The sequence below is a fragment of the Amblyraja radiata genome, chromosome 12 (assembly GCF_010909765.2).
Source record: "Amblyraja radiata isolate CabotCenter1 chromosome 12, sAmbRad1.1.pri, whole genome shotgun sequence".
In the NCBI taxonomy this organism is placed as follows: Eukaryota; Metazoa; Chordata; class Chondrichthyes; order Rajiformes; family Rajidae; genus Amblyraja; species Amblyraja radiata.
In genome coordinates, this window is record NC_045967.1 from 7,451,668 (window position 1) to 7,472,572 (window position 20,905).

Sequence of the window (20,905 nt, forward strand, 5' to 3'; positions counted from 1 at the left end):
AGCAGCTGAAGGCACAAGCCCCGTAAGTGGGATCAGCTGTGCCGACTTTTGGTCCCGCGCCGGCCAGAACACCACGGCCGGGCGGGAGACTATTCAGAATGGGGCCGTCGACTTTGACAAATCGAAAACGGCAGGAGGCGGGGTGGAACGACGTTCCCCCGTAGCGACAATTTAAACCAGGACCTGCAGGTAAAAGTACTCTGCGGTCTTTTTGTGTTTTCCCATGCTGATTACAGGTAGGGAGCATGGAAAAGTCGAAGAAACCAACGAGGGCTGCGACAAAGCTGGTGGGCCAGCAGCGGCCAGCGGCACTTGAATCACCTATAATGGGATCAGCTGTGCCCGATGTCGCCTCCGCACCGGCCAGATCCACTGCGCGGCCGGGCGGTAAGGCAAAACAAAAAACCATCAAAGTCGTGGACTCAGATGAGTCCGACTTTGAGCAGCCGCGGGCGGCCAGCGACCGTGAGCGCTGGAGCCGGATGGAGCGGTGTGTGGAGCATTTGCTCCAACGTGACAGGCTCCGGGAGATGGAGTCGAGTCACTGTGGGCTCTATGTAAAACCCACAGCAGCACCTCTTGTAGGGCTGCACAGTGCTTCTCCCTCGTCAGAGGGGAGTACTGGGGGTCAGTTCTGGGCTGATCCTGAAGAGGGGTTTGCAGAACAGAAATCAAGTGTGCAGGGGGTGCAGGAACGTGAAAATCTACTGGACATGGTGTCCAACTTCATACAGCCAGACCAGACTGGCCAAAACCTGGAGGACACCTGACACCGGGTAACTGTATATCCCTGAATGTTCCTGTAGTAAATAATTGTATATGGAAACTCCTAACAGCGGGGATAACAGCTTTCACCCGCACAGTGGATGAGAAGGACATGTCGCAGGACCAACAGGATGCACTGGCACTGCTTTGCAACACACGGCCATAGACAGCACCCTTACGCACCCACCAGTAGAACAAGACCGACTGGTGAAAGCTCGAAGGTCCGGTACACTAAACATGTGTCTTTCTTAGGCCATGGCCCAGACCGGCCTTCTTGGAAGATACGCAAACTTCCAACATCAACCAAACCACAAACCCAGACACCGACGCCTCAACATCAACGAAGGATTTACAAAAAGAAGTAAACCTGCCACTGGTAACTATGGAGGTAGGTGGGTCTGGTTCCCTACAAATTGCAGGGAGCATGGAGGTTGGGGGGAGATTACTCTCCTTTCTGGATGCATGGAGTATGTTAACTACCGATACTTATATTTTAAGCAGTATCCAGGGATATACAATAGAATTTATACACAAGTACAGCCCTCCAGTTCAACATATACCGAACCGAATGTTCGTACTTTCCGGTAAAGAAAAATCAGAAGCGCATGCTGAACTGGAGCGGCTTTACGCAAAAGGGGTAATTGAAAAATCCCAACACGAACCGCTAGAATTCGTGTCCAATATCTTTACCAAAAACAAAAAAGATGGTGGTTGTCGCATCATCATAGATCTGACCAAATTGAATACATTTGTACAATATATTCATTTTAAAATGGAAACCTTTGTTATTGCTAAACAATTGATTTCCAAAGGTTACTTCATGGCTAGCATCGATTAAAAAATGCTTACTATTCAGTGCCTATACGAGGTGACCACAGATGTTACTTAAAATTCAACTGGATGAGACAGCGTTGGCAGTATAGAGCACTGCCAAATGGGTTAACACCAGCCCCAGGCTGTTCACTAAAATTTTGAAACCAGCCCTAGAGTTTCTACGGAAACGAAAACACATGGTCATGGCATATCTAGATGACGTACTTATTGTGGGCAAAACTTTGGAATTGGCCAAACAAACTGTAACAGCCACAAAACAGTTATTTGAAAAACTGGGGTTTATTATCCATCCAGTTAAATCTAAATTAACGCCTTCCACTACTATGGACCAATTGGGGTTCACCATTGACTCAGTTCACATGTCGGTGACTTTGCCAAAGGGAAAGGCTATAGACTTAATAGAAGCTTGCAATAACCTCATTGACATCAGTAACCGTCCATCAGATTGGTAGCAAAAGTAATTGGCAAAATGGTGGCTGCTTTTCCAGCCACACAATTTGATTAGATTAGATTAGATTAGATTATTCCTTTAATAATCCTTTTCAGGAAATTACAGTGCCACGACAGCTTCAAGACAAACATAACACCACGCTTTCATACATAACAAGTTAAAATACGTTAAAATACAAGTTAAAATACAATTAATTTTTAAAAAAGTGCAGTTATTTATGCTCATTATAAAGTCTTATAGCAGCTGGTAAACAGGACTTCCTGTATCTCTCCGTTTTGCACATTGGTGCAATCAGCCTCTGACTGAAGATGCTGCTCTTGATCACCTTCAGGGCATGGAGTGGGTGAGTGGGGTTTGTCATTATGGAACCAAGTTTATTTAGAGTTCTGGCCTCTGCCACCTGCTGGACCGTTCGTTGCTCAGCCCCGACCACTGAGCCGGCCTTCCTGATTAGTTTGTCCAATCTGTTTTTATCCGCTATACGGGCGCCATCTCCCCAACAGGCCACAGCAAAAAACAGAGCACTGGCCACCACTGAATGGTAGACACTGCACAGTAGGGGTTGGCAGATATTAAAAGACCTCAGCCTCCTTAAAAAATACAGTCGGCTTTGTCCCTTCCTGTACACCGCCTCCATATGACACTTCCAGTTCAACTCACTGTCAAGCTGCACCCCAAGGTACCTGTGATTAGCGACCACCTCCACCTCAGTGCCCTTAATGGTGATCGGCATTGCTTGAGTCCTCCTCCTCCCCCTCCTAAAGTCCACCACTATCTCCTTTGTTTTTTTGGTGTTAAGATGGAGATTATTGTGTGCGCTCCACTCCACAAAGTTACTTATAGTGTCTCTGTATTCCTCCTCATTGCCCCCTTTAATGAGGCCGACAACAGCTGTATCATCCGAAAACTTCTGCAAAAAGCAGCTGTTGGTGTTCCATTGGAGATCCGCTGTGTAGATGGTAAACAGGAACGGAGCCAGCACAGTTCCTTGTGGAGCCCCTGTGCTGCTCAAGATGGTGCCCGAGACACTGTTCTGTAGGCGCACGTACTGTGGTCTGAGGGAAAGATAATCCAAACACCACAGTACCAGTGATGGATCCACTTTCATCTTCTCCATCTTCTCCCCTAGCAGTCGGGGCTGAATAGTGTTGAAGGCGCTTGAAAAGTCAAAAAAAGTAATCCTTACAGATGCATCATTTGGACCTTTACATTACCAAAATTTACAGAGAGCAAAAATACAAGCACTCAAAATCAATGCTGGTCATTTTGACATACCAATGAAGCTACCAATCAAAGCTATAATGGAACTAAAATGATGGATAGATAACATTTGGCTTTGTTTCAATCCAATCATTATCAGCAACCCTTCTATGGTGCTACAAACTGATGCCAGTGCACTTGGTTGGGGTGCCACCAATTCCATCTCCAGCTGTGGAGGTAGATGGACTGCTCAGGAGGCATCATTATTACTAACACTGGGCATAAACTACCTGGAAATGTTGGGTGCATTCTATGGCCTAAAGTCATATTGTACTGGGTCATATCACCAGCATGTTAGACTACAGATTGACAATACCACCGTGGTAGCATATATCAACCACATGGGTGGAAACAAATCGACATCATGTGACAATCTGGCTAATACAATTTGGCAGTGGTGTATCCAGAGAGATATTTGGATATCAGCTACTTACCTACCAGGTAAACTAAATTTAGTGGCAGACACCAGGTCACGCAAATTTAATGAAAACACCGAATGGATGTTGAATAAAAAGTATTTGCTGATATTACAGCACGATATGGAACACCAGATATCGATCTATTCGCATACAGGCTTAATCACCAGTTATCAAACTATGTTTCGTGGGAACCAGACCTTGGGGCAGCTGCGACAGATGCATTTTCGCTGCATTGGGGGAAATTGTTTATTTATGCATTCCCTCCTTTCTGCCTCATCAGTCGGGTATTAAGGAAAATACAGCAAGACTCTGCGTCTGGTATTTTGGTAGTACCCGATTGGCCTACTCAACCATGGTTCCCAGTGATACTGAACATGGTATTAGAACCATGTATCACCATCCCGAATAGACCAGACTTATTGGTTCATCCCGTAACAAGGGATAGCCACCCATGCCATAACTATTTGAATTTATTAATATGTAGAGTTTAAAAATACCACTACTACAGCTGGGACTGAGGGACCGAACAGTGAACATGATTTCGGCGCGCCACAGACAGTCCACCAAAAAACAGTATCTGGTCTATATCAGGAAGTGGGAGATGTATTGTCACAAAAACAGCATCACCTACAGAGATATGAAAATCCCGTCTGTTCTGGAATACCTGGCAGGCGTCCATTATGATGAGGGGCTCAGTTATAGTGCCATCAACTGCGCCAGAAGTGCGTAATCAACTTATCTATGGCAAGGAACAGAGCATCACTCTGTTGGGACTCACCCACTGGTAACAAAACTTATGTGGGGAATGTTTAATACCAATCCCTCAAGAACCAGGTACTCCCAAATATGGGATGTGTGTATTGTCCTGAAGATGCTCAGGAATTGGTCTCCAGCAACAGCTCTGTCCCCACATAGACTGACATTAAAAACAGTCATGCTAATGGCATTGGTCACGGCACAAAGGGTACAGTCATTACATAAATTAAGACTGGACAACATGACTTCTTCATCTGAAAATATTACGTTTCATATTTATGAATTAGTAAAGCAGAACAGACAGGGATCAGCGGGCCTCAATATAGGATTTAGGTCTTACCCAACAGATGATCGTCTCTGTATAGTAAGATATTTGTCGTCATACATGGAGAACACGAAAATCATCAGAGGCAATGAGAAGGCACTTTTAGTCAGCCATAAGCAACCACACAAAAGAGTGACGGTCCAGACCATCTCAAGATGGCTGAAACAGGTTCTAATACAGGCTGGGATGGATACTAATATTTTTAAATCTCATTCCACCAGGGCTGCAGCTACATCGGCAGCTATGCAGTTGGATGTACCAATGGACCAAATCCTCAAGGCAGCAGGATGGTCAGGGGAAAAACATTCCAACTATTTTATCATAAACCTGGAACATTTGCAGAAACAATTTTAAGTTCTGTAATTTAATTACCCCATAAATAGGGGCTATAATTTTGTGTTAATCAATTCATGGATTTCAATGTCGGATTCATGTCTACAATATGTTGACACAATTCCTCCTACAGTCATTAAGGCAGATGTGATGCATGGACTCGTTTCCATGGCATGAAATCACAGAGCTTTGAAATCTTCACGTAGTCACTCACGTGACTCCGAAGTAAAATAGTAAGATTAAACGAGAATGAAGTTTGATCGTTATTTTATGAGGAGTACGTTGAGGGAATACGTGCCCTCCGCTCCCACCCATGATCATATACTCAACTGGTATTTCTTCTCTAATCTTACTATGTTTAAGTCATTACAGTTATCTGTGATTTCACACCGCTGCTTTGAAGAATGACACGCATGCGTCCTGGCGGGGTTCTTCACGTATTCCCTCAACGTACTCCTCATAAAATAACGATCAAACTTCGAACTGGTAAGTTCTCGTTTAATCTTACTATTTTTTATGTTTCTATGTTTCTATGAATTGACTTGTTTACATGTCAGATAGGCATCTGCCCTCCCTGAGGTTGTACTGGCCTCTCTGCATCTAACTATTAGACTGCGTACCCCCATGTGCCTCAAGGACCAAGCTCCAACTCAAGGCCTTGATCCTCGGTGGTTTATTTACCTCCCCACTTCTGATCTCGGGCTCTGATCTCACTCAAGCAATAAACCACTTGCACAAAACTACTTTGGAATTTTTTGACACTGACAGAACAACATTCCCAAAGTTGGCACCATTCAAAGTTGTCGTTGCTTTTCAATGCCTCGGAAAGTCCCAGACATTACAAAAACAATTACAGGTGATTCAAAATATGTCTGAAGAAGGGCCTCAGCCCGAAACATCACCCCTTCCTTCTCTCCAGAGTTGCTGCCTGACATGCTGAGTTACTCCAGCATTTTGTGTCCACCTTCTATTTAAACCAGCATCTGCAGCTCCTTCCTACACAAGCAGTTAAAATATCTAAATAAAAAATAAACAATATATAAACTAAGGTACACAAAAATGCTGGAGAAACTCAGCGGGTGCAGCAGCATCTATGGAGCGAAGGAAATAGGTGACGTTTCGGGCCGAAACCCTTCTTCAGACTGATGGGGGGTGGGGGGGAGAAGGAAGGAAAAAGGGAGGAGGAGGAGCCCGAGGGCGGGGGGATGGGAGGAGACAGCTCGACCTGGAACGACTGCTTGGGTCCTTGAATGGAGTCGAGGGGGGAGGTGAAGGGACAGGTGTTGCATTTCTTGCGGTTGCAATGGAAAGTGCCCGGGGAGGGGGTGGTACGGGAGGGAAGGGAAGAATTGACAAGGGAGTTGCGGAGGGAGCGGTCTTTGCGGAAGGCAGACATAGGGGGAGATGGGAAGATATGGCGAGTGGTGGGGTCACGTTGGAGGTGGCAGAAATGGCGAAGGATTATTTGTTGTATTTGCCGGCTGGTGGGGTGAAAGGTGAGGACTAGGGGGACTCTGCCCTTGTTGCGAGTGCGGGGATGGGGAGAGAGAGCAGTGTTGCGGGGTATGGAAGAGACCCTGGTGCGAGCCTCATCTATGGTGGCGGAGGGGAATCCCCGTTCCCTGAAGAACGAGGACATTTCCGATGCCCTGGTGTGGAACGTCTCATCCTGGGAGCAGATGCGGCGTAGGCGGAGGAATTGGGAGTAGGGGATGGAGTCTTTACAGGGGGCAGGGTGGGAAGACGTGTAGTCCAGATAGCCATGTGAGTCAGTTGGTTTGTAGTGTATGTCGGTCAGAAGTCTGTCCCCTGCGATGGAGATGGTGAGGTCAAGGAATGGTAGGGAAGTGTCGGAGATGGTCCAGGTGTATTGGAGTACCGGATGGAAGTTGGTGGTGAAGTGGATGAAGTCAGTCAATTGTGTGTGGGTGCAGGAGGTGGCCCCAAAGCAGTCGTCAATGTAACGGAGGTAGAGGTCGGGGATGGGGCCCTGGTACGTATTGAACAAGGATTGTTCAATGTACCCGACAAAGAGGCAGGCGTAGCTGGGGCCCATGCGTGTGCCCATAGCTACGTCTTGTGTTTGGAGGAAATGGGAGGAGTCAAACGTGAAGTTGTTGAGGGTGAGGACCAACTCCGCTAGGCGGAGGAGGGTGTCAGTGGCTGGGTATAGGTTGCTCCTCTGGTCGAGGAAGAACCGGAGGGCTTTGAGGCCATCCTGGTGGGGGATGGAGGTGTAGAGTGACTGGACATCCATGGTGAAGATGAGGGGGTGAGGGCCCAGAGAGTGGAATGCGCAGAGGCGGCGGAGAGTGTCTGAGGTGTATATAAACTAAAATCGGTTCATCTCTGTGGCGGCGACTGCAGGTGCTCGGGAGGCTCTGACCACGGGTGAACATCTGGGAAGATCTGCGGGGAGGCTGGCTGGACTATGGTACCTTCCTCAACTTTGGTGCCACTGTGGGGTTATGTTGTATCGTAGACTTCTGTGTTTGTGCTTTTTTTTAATATGTTTTATTTATTTATTATATATTTTTATGTTACTTGACTGTAAGGAAAATCCATTTCATTGTCTCTTATGAGATAATGACAATAAATTGAATACAATACAAAATCGTTAATTAATCATAAACACTGAAGCAAATTCATATCATTGAAGAATTGTTATCTAATTCCTTATTTTCTTCCACACAGATGAACAAATATCACTCAGATGAATCCATTGCCAAGATTTATACAAAGCTTGCCTGTATTTATATGTATAAACACGGTGCAAAATTGCCAACATTTAACAACAAATGCTGGCTATAGACTTTACTTCATCAGCTTTAATAAAATGAATTATCCAACAGAAAAATGTTTTAAAAATCTCCTCCCAAAACCTCCTTAACTTGCTACTTTCCGCATACAGATTACTTTTAAAATCCGATAACAAGGGTCACTTTAGGTTGTGTCCCTGCTTCATTTCAGGAGCAAAGCAACCGTGACTGACATAAACACCAAATTGTTATGTCATCAATGGACAATATCACAAGAAACAGATCACCCTTCATCCTCCTGTGCTCCAAGGAATAGAATCCTAACCTGCTCAACCTCTCCATATAGCTCACGCCCTCGAGTCCTGGCAACATCCTCATGAATCTTCTCTGCACCCTTTCCAGCTTGACAAGACTTTCCAATAACATGGTGCCCAAAATTAAACACAATACTATAAATGCGGCCTCACCAGTGCCTTATAAAACTGCACCGAGACCCCCCAAGTTCTATACTCAATGCTCTGACTGATGAAGGCCAATGTCTACCACCCTATGTCTACCACCCTGTGATGCCACTTTCAATGGACGATGTACCTGTACTCCTAGATCCCTCTGCTCTACAACACTCCCCAGAGCCCTACCGTTCACTGTGTAGGTTCTGCCCATGTCAGTGCTCCCAAAATGCAACACCTCACATTTCTCTGTATTAAATTCCATCAACCATTCCTCAGCCCACCTGGCCAACCCATTAAGATCCTGCTATAACCTTCACAGAAACAGCTCCCGACTCTGTGATGTCCACCTTTAAAGAGAACAAGTGTAGAAAGCAGAAGGATACATCATAAACTCCAAGTCGCCTTAACGTCAACTTGGAAATATATTCCTGTCCCTTCACTCTTAGTGAATCTAAATCCAGGAATTGCTTGCCATTGTGTGGCACCTTCAGCACAGCTGCAAGCAATTCAAGGTGGAAACTGATCACTAGCTTTTCATGGGCATCTAATGATGTCTAATAAATACTGGCCTTCATCCCAAAAATTAATTTGAAAATATTGTCTTTAATGTCTGGGCCATGGCAGTGTAAATTCAAGCACATCTATATTCCTGATTACCATTCATTCATTTCTGATAGAAAATATTCTTGAAAATGAAAATCACATTCAAACACTTGACATATAACACTTGAAGATTTCCACCACTGTTCATAGAAGGATTCTCAAGTATGATTCAACAGAGTAATCTGACTGGGATTGAGACATATTCCTCTAAACCATTACTATTCATGTACCTGTCCAAGTAATAATGCTGTCACAGTATCTGCCTCAATGGCCTCCTCTGACAGCTCGTTCCATTTACCTACCAGCCTATGAGTGAGAACATTGCCCCTCAGCTTTGTATTAAATCTTGCCCCACTCATTTTAAACATAAGTCCTCGTGTATTTGATTCCCCCACCTGGGTAAAAAACATTCTGCGTTCACCCTATCTATTCCCCTCATCTTCTTTATTGTCTAGATTTGGTTGCAAGATTTATTTCCAGAACTTGACATTTATCAGGCACGGCATGTTCATAGAACTAAATGGTTTAAAAATGGTTAAGGGACAGTGAGCCTGGCCTGTGAAATAGGTTTCTGAAAAGCACACGGCAGTAAGGTACAAAGTGTTCTGATTGAATCGGCATGGAACATCAGTCACTGAAATCACTTCACCAATTATATCGTCATTGGAAGTTTATCTGCCCTGGTTATAAAGCATTTTCATTGTCAAACGTTCAAAGATAAATAGTCTGTAGTGATCAATGAGTGATTAATGTTTCAACGCGTCAACCTTTCAGTCTGCTCATAATCTCCATATTTTGCATTTTGTTAATTCCCTTAGAAGTTCTTCCATTTTCTCCTTCTTTCCGGTTGCTATACGTGACTACCACTTTTTATTTCCCAGTAATTTCTTTCAGTATGGTGACGTATGCAGAACTCAATTTTACATATCAATGATAACTGCCCTACTGTTGAATTGGTGCTATCATCCTGATACTGTTGCATTTATTAATCTTATATACTTAAAACTCTGATCTTGTATGTGGATGTGTGTGTGTGTGTATGTGTGTGTATAATCACATCTTCTCAGAAAAAACCCTCTCTAACGGTACAATTTTCACATTTACCGATAGAGATTTATCCCCCGGAGTCCGAAATAGCCTCAACTGAAAATGTTGAGCTTTATTTCTCGAGTTATTTATGAAAATGTTCACAAATCTGAAATAACTGAAAATAAACTGGCTCTTTCGCTGATGATGTCACGATGTATCTGCTCCGCGCGCCATTCTTCATCGCGCTGCAAGCGGCTGCCTCGGCTGGGCTCGGCTGTTCTCCCCGCTGCCACCAGCCCTGCTGCTGCCCGCGGCTGCTCGCCGTCCAGCTCCCCACCTCCTCTCCCATCCTCCCCCCCACCCCTCATCTCCTCCCCACTGCTTCCCTCCTCCTCTCCCCGCCCTCCTCTCCCCTCCCCGGACTCTCTCCTCTCTCCCTCCCCCTCTCTCCCCGCTCCCACCCTCTCTTTCGAGATGACGGTTCCTCGTTGACACGGGGGCAAAGGTTAGTGTTTTTCCCCCATCGGCGGTTGACACTTGTTCCGGAAAGCGGGGGACCTCTCTAACTGCAGCAAATGGCAGGTCCATATGGACATATGAGGTTCGCACGGTCCCGCTCATCTTTGGGGCCTGCCATTTTACATGGCCTTTTATGGTTGCTGATGTCTCCCAACCGTTGCTGGGTGCCGATTTCCTCTGGGCTCAATCCCTGTTGGTGGATGTGAGGGGGCAGTGCTTTGTTCGTCTGCCGTTTTGTTTTCGTACCTCTGGTTCTGGGGGGGGGGGGGGGGTGGGACCTGTGGCGCCACCTGGTGGTTAGGCCACTTACTGGCCGTACCCTCGGTACAGGCATGTGCCGTGAGTAATTACTCAGGGTAGGCATTGGGGAGTCAGTTGGCCTTTAAAAATCGTAAAAAAACATGCATGCACAGTAAATCGTAAAACCACGCATGCGCAGATCGGTCCTGTAGGCTGTCAGTCGACTTTTAAAAAATCTTTTAAAAATGCGCATGCGGAGATTGGTCTAACGGTGCAAAGGCAGGATTTCAGCTGCCTTTATTGCCCGTTGTAAGTGAAGGCTTGAAGCTGCGTCCACGGCACGTGAGTTGAACATAGTTATGCGTATTACATGTACTGCGGATGAAAGGCACGGGAGAATTATGCCTACCCAAGATCGATTATTAAAATAATAACCATTTAATAATAAATACTGAATTTAGTGAATGAATTGGAAATCTTTACTATTTAATTGTATATATTTTTATAATTTTAGTCAGGGTAGGCACTGCCTACCTTGCCTATCCTGACGGCACATGCCTGCCTCAGCACTAGGACTGGCAGGGTCACGTGACTGCGTTTGGCGGGACGTGGTTTAGGAGTGTGCCCTGATATATATATGGAGCTCTGGGAGAACCCTTCCCAGTCGCGTGTGAGCTGTTTTCTGTTTAACACAATAAAGATCACTTTGTTTCACAACACGTGTCTCGCTATAGATGTTTCGTGTCGAGACCCTTCTTCAGGCTGATGTCAGGGGAGGGGGCAGGACAAAGATAGAATGTAGTCAGAGACAGTAAGACTAGCGGGAGAACTGGGAAGGAGGACGGGATGGAGAGGGAAAGCAAGGACTATCTGAAGTTAGAGAAGTCAATGTTCATACCGCTGGGGTGTAAACTACCCAAGCAAAATATGAGGTGCTGTTCCTCCAATTTACGCTGGGCCTCACTCTGGCAAAGGTCAGATTGGGAATGGGTGGGGGAGTTGGGTGGGGGAGTTGAAGTGCTGAGCAACCGGGAGATCAGGTAGGTTCATGCGGACTGAGCGGATGTGTTCAGTGAAACGATCGCCGTGCCTGCGCTTGGTCTCGCCGATGTAGAGAAATTGACACCTGGAACAGCGGATACAGTAGATGAGGTTGGAGGAGATGCAAGTGAACCACTGCCTCACCCGGAAAGACTGTTTGGGCCCTTGGAAGTCGAGAGGGGAGGTAAAGGGACAGGTGTTAGAGAAAAGGAATAGGTGACGTTTCAGGTTGGAACCTTTCTTCAGACTGAAAAATCTGAAGATTCTCTATCTCTCTGAGGAAGGGTTCTGACTCAAAAAGTCACCTATTCATTTTCTCCGGAGATGCCGGCTGACCAGTTGAGTTACCCCAGCATTTGGTGTCTATCTTTGGGATAGTCAGCATCTACTCATTTAAAAGTTCGTGGTTAGGTCTCATTTGAAGTAACTGTCTAAATTCTGTGCTGAGCGTGAAAGTAATGTCTTTGGTGCTGACCATAATGTCAATTTCTCCCACTTCTCCCAAAGGCTCTAGGATTTAAGTGTCACCTTTTATGATTGCAGTTGATTCTGTTGGGCATCTTGATATAAATCCTAAATAAATCAGTCAGGAAGCTGTGATAAAGAATGGAATGGAAAATACACAAGGGGTTAAGTGAGAAACGTATTTCCCCATAAACAATAGCATTGAGGAATTGATTGGGCTAAATGGTAAAAGTACACATTGTTTGTTGATTACCACAGTGGGCTGTGGAAGCCAAGTCAATTGGTATTTTTAAGGCGGAGTTTGACAGATTAGTGTGGGTGTTGGGGTTAAGGGCCTTTCCCGAGTTACCAACGAACTCTCCCGAGTTTTCCCCTTGATTCAAACTCAGAGAATTACGGTAATAGCCAGCCGTAGGTACTCGGGGCTATTTTTTTACTCGTGGACATTTTTCAACATGTTGAAAAAAAGTCCCGACTTACCTGATGCCCTGAGTACCTACGGCTGGCATTACGAGCCGCTACAATATATCTACGGATTCCTACGGTCTTGCTGTGGACTCGCTATGGACCTTCTCTGAGTTTGAATCAAGGGGAAAACTCGGGAGAATTTGTGAGTAACTCGGGAAAGTGGGACAGGGGCTTTATAGGGAGAAGGCAGGAGAATGGGAGGGAGAGGGAGAGATCGATCAGCCATGATTGAATGGCGGAGTAGACTTGATGGTCCGAATGGCCTAATTCTGCTGCTAGAACTAACAAACGTATTTATTCTATTTAATATAAACACACGGGCTTTGGTTTGATGCTGCATCTTATCTTGGCTAAGTGCTATTTTAATCTGTCTTTACAGATACATTCATGGTGACAGATGGTGTGATTCTGCTGCTAGTATTTTATAATTGACAAATTATTATGCTTTTACTTAGTCTTCCCAAGATGTGCTGGTCCCAGGCAATGCCAGTGGGAAAGGATGGCATTCCAGGGCTCTGTCTGTCTCCACTGGACCAGAGGGCTGGGCCCAGTGTACCTTGCTTAAACACTTTACACATGCATTGTTTAATGAGGATAAACACAAAATGCTGGAGTAACTCAGCGGGACAGGCAGCATCTCTGGAGGGAAGGAATGGGTGACGTTTCGGGTCGAGACCTTTCTTCAGACTGAAGGAAATGTGCGTGGTACTGACACCTTGTAAGAAAATGCTTTGAATTGATGGGATAAGGAATGTAGAGAGAATATCACGTATCAAAGTGTTTATTATATATTTTATGAATAAACTGTAACCTTGAAATAAAAACATCCAGCATGGTTATTATTTTATTCTATTTTATTATATATTTATTTTATATTTTTATCATTATAATTATAACTATTATATTTTATTTTAGTTAGTGCAGCTCCTGCCTCAAAGTGATGTGGGTTCAATCCTGACTCTGGTGCTGTCCGTCTCAAGTTTACACCATCTTCCCGACAGCATGTACTCAGACGTTACAAGGATATGCTGGATGGTTGGTTCATTGGCCACTGTAAATGTGGGCCTGGGTGTTAGAATCTGGCCTCTGTAAATTCCCCTGGGTGAGTTGCTGGGTAGAATCCGGATGCAACAGAAGAGAGGATGTGATGGAATGGGCCGATGGACCTGTTTTCATGTTGTCTTGGCTTGTGACTGAAAAAAATACAGTTTTTTTTCCAGTGTAGGAGCTATCTGCCGACTGGCTGGCTGGTACTATAGATCATGCTGAGGTATGCACTGATGCTTGGTGTGAGTTGTGCAAAGTCTCTGTTAACTGTGGGGTTATGTTGCCACTGTGGGTTTATGTTGTGTTGTGGACTTCTGTGTTTGTGCTTATTAAAAACATATGTTTTATTTATTTATTATTTATTTTTATGGTACTTGACTGTAAGGAAAATCCATTTCGTTGTCTCTTATGAGATAATGACAATAAATTGAATACAATACAATACAATACAATACAATGTTAGTAAAGACCATAGTTTCAAGTCCTCCAGCTACTGGGCATCGAGTGGCCAGACCATTCACTTTCCAACCGAAGATAGACACAAAAAGCTGGTGTAACTCAGCTGGTCAGACAGCTTCTCTGGAGAAAAAGAATAGGTGACATTTCGGGTCGAGACCCTACTTCAGACTGAAGAAGGGTCTCGATCCAAAACGTCATCTATTCCTTTTCTCCAGAGATGCTGACTGTCCCGCAGAGTTACTCCAGCTTTTTGTATTTATCTTCGGTTTAAAACAGCATCTGCAGTTCTTTCCCACACATATATCTTTCTAACCTGTTGCTTACATAGTATTTGAGAAGGATAAAATATTGATGCCATGTTGGCATACTGTAAGAATTGTAAGCAAATATAATGATATGTTTTGTACAGTGAATGAAAACATATGTTATATAATTGCATATTCAATATGCAAAGTATACTTTTGGGACAATAATGTTTTGGACAGAATAAAGTGTATTCTTGATAAAAATTAAATAAAGGATACATTCATGGAAGCAACTGTAATTCTGAGCCTTATGAATAACAGGTGCAGTATATAAAAAACAAAAATTGTGTCTATGTTTTTTTTTAATAAGTTTAGGCATCAAGATCAACTAGTGACCAACTTACTCTGCTCCCATTGATCTAAATTAACCGGTACTGAGAACTGATGCTATCACTTATTTCCTATAGGGTGACCTGTTTTCTTACGACATCCCCAACAACAATTAAAAAGCACAATTACAGGGTTGTTTTCCCCCCCAGGTCCCATTGCAATGCAGACTATTATGTGTTATTTGCTTGGTTTCAGCACATATTAATGGCTGTGGTACATAGCGGTCTCTATACTATATTTAGCCTGACCCAGTGGTGTAAAGTACTTCTATTGTTTTTCCCCTGCTCGAGCAGTATCATTATTTCTCGCAGCATGTTAAAGCGACCTGAAAGCATCCACCAACAGAGTTTGAAAATGTTATTTCATCAAGGTAACATTTCATCTGTACATTCCCTTTAATACCATAAAGCCTTTCAACAGAAATGTGACAGCATTGTAAGAAGGATTTTGCATTTGTAAGAATGAGTCTATCTGCATACTGAATCACCAACTATCATCAAGGCAACCCTTCATGATAGTTTAGAGCTCATGCATTATTGTGCATATAAACACTGCAACCTCTTATTCTGGAACTATATTTTAAACATATGTAACTGGAGGTGGCACGGTGGCACAGCAGTGGAGCTATTGCCTCACAGTGCCAGAGACCCAGGTTCGATCCCAACTACGGGTGCTGTCTGTAATGAGTTTGTACGTCCTCCCCATGACCTGCGTGGGTTTTCTCCGAGATCTTCGGTTTCCTCCCACACTCCAAAGACGTACAGATTTGCAGGTTGACTGGCTTGGTATAGTGTAAGTGTGCAGGGATCGCTGGTTGGTGCGGACTCGGTGGGCCGAAAGGCCTGTTTCCGCACTGCATCTCTAAACTAAGCTAAACTGGAGAATTATTACAATTTCTGTCATTATTGTCTCCATGGTAAACAGGGGATTGTGAGAATCGATTTTACCGCTACGAAGATATGTGAATCATGGTCCGTGCATGGAGAAGGAAGAACAATTCCAAATGCGTAGGAGGTAAAAGCGTGGGCACATAAAGTAGGATGATCACATTCAAACTGGAAGTGTCGCTGGTAGTGTGATGCCTCTCATATTGACACCAATTTCAACACCTTTGATTGATAGTCAAAGTGTTCAGGTTGGAAGAAAGACACATTCATTGTTATCTCACACAGAGATGTTTACAAAGTAAGTAACAATTACAAGGGCTCCCACCTGTCCAATTAAATATATGAGCAGAAAATGAAGTATTAATTAAAAAAGTTTTATCTGTGCTGTCCAATTGTAATATTTCACTAAATAGAAAAATACTGTAAGCGAAATAAATCCAGGAAATTTCATACTTGTTCCCGCAAGGTTTTTGCAGGAAAATATTCAGCTGCACGCAGTCCATCATATTTTCTCTCTCTTTTTCTTTCAGTAAGTTACAAGGTCATAATTGAAACAGGTTGTACTAATGATCAAAGTTATTCCGTCTGGCAACAGTTCAGCTCAGTCTCATTCAGTTAGAGAGACAAGGGGGTAACGTGATGAGCATCCATTAAACACAGAAAAGTTTTCATTACAATGAGTGGTAATGCAAATTTCTCCTCAAAAGGACACAATGTGCTGGAACAACATAGCAGGTCAGGTAGCATCTCTGGAGAAAGAGGAAAGAAGATGTTTTAGGACAAGACATACTTAATATATTCTCCGGAGATGATGCCTGACCTGTTGAGTTATTCCAGCACTTTGTGTGCTTTCGTGTATTGACCAGCATCTGAAGTTCTTTGTTTCCGAATTTCTACTCGAAATCTACTATGTATCCACTTGGCTGTTGTCCACGTAGAACATCTGCAGTCAGAAGCCGATTGTGTGGAGAATCATACCATCATACTATCTCAGTTTCACAACAAGAGGCTCTTGTTGATCTGAGTTGTGATAGCAAACACAAATGTGTTTTACGTTCCATCACAACTTGTTGGTCAATTGATGTGTGGATTTCAAGCGTAACATTGCTCTAACGTGATTCTAGCAACACTGTGATTTATTATGAGAAGGTTTGAGAACATTCGGGCGTAAGATGTAATAAAAACTCAGTCTTGGTGTTTGTTATTTTATATGCTGCACACAAATCATTTTGTTCTTCAGCTGAAGAGAGCCGAAGACATCAACAGAACCAAGAAACTGAATTTTAAACCAAAGGAATGCGTTAAAAAAATAGCATTGGCTGTGAATGAATGTTATACTGTATAGTATAACAGTTGGAGTGAATTAACCACCAATGGCAAGCAAGACTGGTTCAGCCAAATGGTTCATTAAATGAGCATTGCAGTGGGGGTGATAAAAACTAATTCTGGGGGTCCTTGGTCGTGTGGTGAGGAATAAGAACAGAGATTTTTCGAAGAGGGTTTTAGTTGTAAGGCCTTTTTTTCACAACATAAAATGAAATCTATCAAACGTTTACAAGTTAAAAATGGAGACATACTGACTGGTTGCAGATTTAGATTCAGATTCAAACATTATTGTCATTGTGCAGTGTACAGTACAGAGACAACAAAATGCAGTTAGCATCTCCCTAGAAGAGCGAACATAGCGACTGTTGCATCAGTCTCTTTCAGAAATGTGGACACTGAAAAGCAAAGGAAGCTGCAGAAAATAGTGGATTTTGCTCGCTTCATCCCGGGTATTAACCTCCTCACCATCGATGGGATCTATGGGAAGTGCTACCTTATTAAAGCAGCTAACATCATCAATGACCCACACCACCCTGACCATGATCTCTTCACTCTCACTATTGCCTGCAGGAAGAAGGTGCTGGAGCCTGAGAACTGTTACCTCAGATTGAAGAAGGGGCTCGACCCGAAACTTTACCTATTCCTTTTCTCCAGAAATGCTGGCTGCACAATGGACAATAGACAATAGACAATAGGTGTAAGAGTAGGCCATTCGGCCCTTCGAGCTGGCATCACCATTCACTGTGATCATGGCTGATCATCCACATTCAGTATCCCACTGATTTACTCCAGCTTTTTGTGTCTATCTTTGGTATAAATTAGCATCTGAAGTTACTTCCAACGCATAACGGATCTGATTGTAGTACAGTCATGCCTTCCTGCACAATAATAAATCTCTGCAACAATAACTACACTAACACATTCTCACCATTTGCTATTCCTTTCAATCCCCTGTGTGAGGGAAGCTCCTAGAGAATGGGCCACATGGATCAGCCATCCCATCTCTGCTGGTTCTGGACTTCAAGCGGTTCACTGGTGACTTTTTGCTGATCCTTCAGAGTCTTAAGCTGTTGCAGAGACCAGACATCTAACTGGTGATCAAAATCAGGCCATTTGGCCCATCAGGGTCTACTGTGCCATTCAATCATGGCTGATCCATCATTCCTTCCCAACACCATTCTTCTACCTTCTCCCCCTAACCCCTGACACCTGTATAAATCAACAATCTATCAATCTCCATCTTAAAAATATCCATTGACATGGCCTTCACAGCCTTCTATGGCAATGAATTCCACAGATTCACCACCCTTTAACTAATGAAATTCCTCCAAATTTCCTTGCTAAAGGTCCGTCCTGGTTATGGCCATGGGTCCTAGACTCTCCCACTAGTGGAAACATCCTCTCCATATCCACTCTATCCAGGGCTTTCACTATTATAGTAAGTTTCAATGAGGTCCCTCTCATCCTTAACGAGTGGAGGCCCAGTACTGTCAAATGCTAATCATATGTTAACCTGTTCATTACTGGGATCATTCTTGTAAACCACCAATGGACCCTCTCCAACGCCAGCACATTCTTCCTCAAATATGGTGCCCAAAACTGATCACAATACTTCATATGCGTTTGGACCAGTGCCTTATAAACTTTAGCATTACATTCATGTTTTTATATTCTAGTCCTCTCGAAATAAATGCTAGCATTGCATTTGCTTTTCTTACTACCAATTTGACATGCAAATTAATTTTTTGGGAATCTGGCATCAGCACCCAAATCCATTTGAACCTCGGATTTCTGAATTCTCTCCCCATTTAGAAAATATTCCACGCCTTTATTCCTACTTCCGCAATGCATGTCTCCACACTTTGCTACACTGTATTCCATCTGCCACTTCTCTGCCCACTCTCCCAACCTGTCCAAGTCCTTCTGCAGAGTCCCTGCTTTCTCTACACTACCTGCCCTTCCACCTATCTTTGTATCATCTGCAAACTTGGCCACAAAGCCTTCAATCCCCTCATCCAAATCATTGATACACACCATGAATCAATCAATCAAAGAGTAGCAACCCTGCAACGACCTTGCAGAACACTGTTAGTTACTGGCAGCCAACCAGAAAAAGCCCCCTTTATTGCCACTCTTTGCCATCTAGCCAAACTGCGACCCTTTGATACAATGGGCTCTCATCTTCTTTAGCAGCTCTCGTGTGACACCTTATCAAAGGCTTTCTGAAAATCCAGGTAAACCACATCCACTGACTCTCCTGTGACTATCCTGCTATGTATTTCCTCAAAGAATTCCATCAGGTTTGTCAGACAAGATCTCCCCTTCACAAAAACCATGTTGACTCCGGCCATCGTGAGTTTTTAAGTACTCAGAAACCTCATCCTTTATAATGGACTTTAAATCTTCCCAACCACTGAAATCAAGCTAACTGGCCTGTAGTTTCCAATCTCCTGCTTTGTTCCCTTCTTGAGCAGCAGATAAATATTGGCAATGTTCCAATCATCTGAAACCCCTCCTGACTCTCGTGGCACTTGAAAGCTCACAACTAAGTCCTCCCCAATCCCTAAAGCCACCACCTTCAGAACCCTGGGGTGCATTCCATCCAATCCAGGTCACATCCACCTTCAGACCTTTCAGCTTCCCTGCTCCGCAGTAATAGCCACTCCACTAACTTCCACCCCCTCACTTTCTTGAATTTCAGGCACATTGCACTTGTCTTCCACTATGAAGTCTGATGCTAAAAAGTTATTTAATTCCTCTGCCATTTCTTTATTCCCCATTATCACCTCTCCTGCCTCATTCTCCAGCAGTTCAACGTCCACTCTTGCCTCTTTCTTACTCTTACTCCCGATGCGGGAGCTTGATCGCCTCGACGCGGAGGGCCCGAATGCCGCCGGCTACGAGAATCAAAGTCGTCCCGTCAACAGGGGCTCGAGACCCACGACTGAGGAAGAACTAAGGGAAGGACTTGAACTTTATTTCGCCTTCCATCACAGTGAGGAATGTGTAGGAGTCACTGTGGTGGATGTTCATGTTAAAATGTGTTTTTGAAGTGATCTGTTACTTTTAATTGTATGACTGACCTGGCCAGTGAAATTCCTCGTATGTTGCAAAACATACTTGGCGAATAAAGTCTGATTCTGATTCTGATTTACATATCTGAAGAAACTTTTGCTATCCTCCTTTATATTATTGGCTAGCTTACTTTCATATATCATTTTTTCTCCCCTTTTGCCAATTTAGTTACCTTCTGTTGTTTTTCAAAAACTTCCCAATTCTCTGGCTTCCCACTAATCTTTGTAATGTTGGGACCTGGGGTGGAGGGTGTTGCACCGAGGAGTCCTCTACAACTGGTTTCTCTCGCGGTTCACAGACTCGCCAGCCGCCTGCCACTTTTGCGGGCTGGAAGAGTGTGTGTTCCACGTGTACATGGAGTGTGTGAGGCTGCAGCCCCTGTTCCCATATCTAAAGGGGCTGCTCCTTGCCTTCTGGCTGCACTTCACACCCACCATCCTCATCTCTGGACACCCTGTGCGTAGGGGAGAGGGTAGGGCAGAAGATGTCCTGGTTGGGTTGCTCCTGGGCCTGGCCAAGCTGGCCATCCGTGATCATGGCACCAGGCGGAAGAGGGCTCTGCCTGAGCCGGCTGCCTGCCCCCTTTTCCGGGGTTACGACCGTGCCCGGGTGGTGTTAGAGAGGGGACTACGCACTGTCCACGGGCGCCCTGGGGGATTTCCGGGACCGCTGGGCACCGCGGGGGGTTGAATGCATCCTTGACAAGGAGTGTAACATAGTTGTACAGTAGTTTATTTATTATATTTGTTTGTCTTGT